Source organism: Belonocnema kinseyi, chromosome 2 (assembly GCF_010883055.1).
Source record: "Belonocnema kinseyi isolate 2016_QV_RU_SX_M_011 chromosome 2, B_treatae_v1, whole genome shotgun sequence".
NCBI classification, from domain to species: Eukaryota; Metazoa; Arthropoda; class Insecta; order Hymenoptera; family Cynipidae; genus Belonocnema; species Belonocnema kinseyi.
In genome coordinates, this window is record NC_046658.1 from 99,898,937 (window position 1) to 99,899,562 (window position 626).

A 626-nucleotide genomic window follows, 5' to 3' on the forward strand; every position below is an offset into this window, starting at 1 on the left:
GGGAGCTCTTCTTAATATTTTGACACCAAAATCATGTCGATACACCTTACCGACTGCGAGTAAAGCCACCCACGCTTTAACTTGACAGACTGTACATATCTGCGTTCTGACACAACTGCTCATAACGTGCCGGGCCATACTCTACTCGGCACCAGTCAAAACCTACTGGCGTAGCCATGTCGCCAAACATTTATACCGGAATGCTACCAGAGGGATACTCAGTCAACTCTCACAGACTGGAATTTTGGATTAAAGAGGGCAGCGCCTGACGGTGTAAGTTTTTGTCGGAACGTAGAGAAGCGGAAAAGCCGAGGAGGACGAAAATCACGGCAGTTTAGTACCGACCATCGGCTCGGAATAAAAATCTCAGACTCCCTGACAGGAATTCTCCTTTTTACAAATGACTTTTTCCAGGCTTGGTTAAAGCGAGGTTGAAGCCAAGATAATTTTGTCATGCCCTAATTGCAGTCAGGTTTATTATTTCTATATTTAACCTCATAATTTTAATCTATCTATTTCTTAAATAAATAGACACCTAACTTTGATAATATTCAGTATCATTATGATTTCTTGGCCTCACAATTGCATCTATCCTTAAATAGGGACTTTTTATAAGAGCAGAATTT